Genomic DNA, 2,473 nt, shown 5'->3' on the forward strand with positions numbered 1-2,473 from the left:
ATCGGACAAAAATCGAAACACGATTTTTGCGAGGGCTTATCAAGCGGAAGAATCAGAAAGAGCAACCTGAGATCTGCTAGCTTGGACCAAGTGAGTGATATCAAAACATCTTGCGAGAGAAGGCGATGATAAGTCTCTACGGCACACCTTGAAGCGGCCGCGCGTGAATTACAACGCGCAGTCGACGCTGAACAAGGTCACGTTGGATGTCCGCGTGGCGTGGATATCCGATAATCGGGAAGGTCGTCCGTGATCGTCATCGCAGTGACCGTGCGCGACGGCGGATATCTCTGCTCCGGGTCGCGACGTTATCATCGTCTCGTCGTTTTCCTCATCCCCGCCGCGGCCACATGACTTGACGATCGCCCCCTTTACCTCCCGCTGCTGCTCCTGCCCGTTGATCGAAGGCGGCGGCGGCGGTGGCGGCGACGAAGACGACGACGACGACGTCACAACGACGTCGACGTGGACGATAGCGCGACTAGAAGTCAACGGCTTGCAACGCAACGCGACAACGGCGGCGGTTCTTAAAACGAGTGACACGCACTGCCGGCGATTCAGTCAGTCGCCGGCAGTCGGTCCGCAAGTGTGAGACGTACGCGAGTGTGTGTGTGTGTGTGTGTTTTGCGCTCCCAGAAAATTTTTGCTGTAGTTGTAATACCACTTTTTTGAGTGATTATGGCAACAAATTATCAACGATGAAAAGCTCTCGCAACATTTTGACAGTAATGAAATCCTTGGAAACTTGAGCATCGGATAAAAGAAAAGATCGAATTGTAATTACGAAATACGGATCGGCACAGTTGCGTTTACAATAACGACGGGAAATATCGAATTAATCGAGACTTCTGTCGGATGTAATTGGAGCGCGTTTAGCTGCGAGTGCAGACGCTCCATGGATTTCCTTTGCAATGCTTTATTTTACGCGCTTTTCATTATGCAACATTTTCGCACCAGGCTTTGAAGAAAGGATAGGAAAAAAAAGAGATCAAATGAGATATCCAATTGATTATGCCGGGACTAGCGCACGGATTTTCTATTGCTATTGATAAAATAGATGCATTGTTCGTACGAATTGCTTCATTCGCGACATTGATCGATTTATTGAAGATAATTATTAAATATACACGTAATTGGTGGCACGTGTTTAAATTGGCATAAAAAGTATTACGGATCTTGCGTATTATTTTATTCATGAAGAACGTCGCTCAAGAATAATAATTGAATCGTCTGTGGAATATAAAAAATACGGCATACAAGATTTCACACTTTAGGTATCGATTATTCATGTTAAATGGCCACAAATATTGAAGGTTTAGCCGGTGATTTTGGCGAAATGTAAATTGTACGTCCATTATCATTTCCTACGTAAATTTCTTCTTCTATTGATTGCCAAATGACGGATTGATAATTATTTGGTAATTTAATTTTAATGATATCATAAAGAATGTAAATGCCACTATGCATCGTATATATATATATATATATATCGCATTTAGATTCACATATTGTATTTAAATATCTGCGTTATTCTGTATAAAAAATTAACATTATAACTTATTTATGCAATATTGTTCTAACAACAATTGTATGTTTTATATCAAAAATAATACGTGCATAAATATTTTTTCAATATTTAATATTTCTATAATCTTCATAACTATTATCAAATTTCTTTTCAGAAGCGTAAGAGATACAATGATGAAAGAAAAATTTTCTTTTACACGTCCCTGTGCGGTAACAAGACGATAAAAAGCTGAAATATGTCGGAAGATCGGCATCGTTTGATTTGCGGAGCGTAGGATGCGCGCTTAGAAAAGGGCCGATAACGAGGATCCGTATAATATCCGATCTATCGAATATCTATGTGTTCGCCGATAACGGCGATGGTAGTAGGTCTCTTCTACGTGACGGCGTTTTTGTCAGTATCGTTGTGAAACGAATTTAAGAGCTGAGGTACTCGATCGAAGATGACCCCAAAAGAAACCGTATAGTTAGGCGCGAAAAAATGATAAAAAGGAAGGCTAAGCTGAAATAAGCATCGAAAAGAGAAATCTTGGGAGATAAGATTCAAATCGTACACTAGAAAAATTGTTCTACTCAAGCATTTGATAGATTTGTTTTCGAAGCTTCCCTCACCACACATATACAACTGATTTTGAAGAATGAAGGTTTCCTTATTGGCGGAAGTATGAAGTGGAACAAATACACAGTGTGATGCAATTTTAGTCGCAAACCTCATAATATATATAATTTATTATACTAGAACAACACAGGCTTTTTTTTACGGACATTTTCCAATTTTTTTAACTTTTCTTTCCATATATATATAAATCTAAACTTTTTATAATTTAATCTAAATTTTTTATATATTTAATCCTTTTATAAATCTAAACTTTTTAATAATCTTTTTATAAAATTTAATTTTATTAATTTTAAAAAATCACTCTTTTTTATATTTCAGAATAATTTT

General features: G+C 38.3%; 1 protein-coding gene across 2 annotated transcripts in view; it reads left to right on the forward strand.

Annotated features, from left to right (window-relative positions):
• Window positions 1-602: 602 nt before the first annotated feature.
• LOC115236688 (furin-like protease 1) overlaps window positions 603-2,473 on the forward strand; it is a 216,999-nt gene continuing 215,128 nt past the window's right edge. For both annotated transcript variants that reach the window (XM_029809291.1, XM_029809292.1), the window contains exon 1: window positions 603-615. The gene's annotated coding sequence lies outside the window, so the exon portion shown is untranslated. The remainder of the gene's footprint in view (window positions 616-2,473) is intronic.

Source organism: Formica exsecta, unplaced genomic scaffold (assembly GCF_003651465.1).
Source record: "Formica exsecta isolate Colony F162 unplaced genomic scaffold, ASM365146v1 scaffold26, whole genome shotgun sequence".
Taxonomy (NCBI): domain Eukaryota; kingdom Metazoa; phylum Arthropoda; class Insecta; order Hymenoptera; family Formicidae; genus Formica; species Formica exsecta.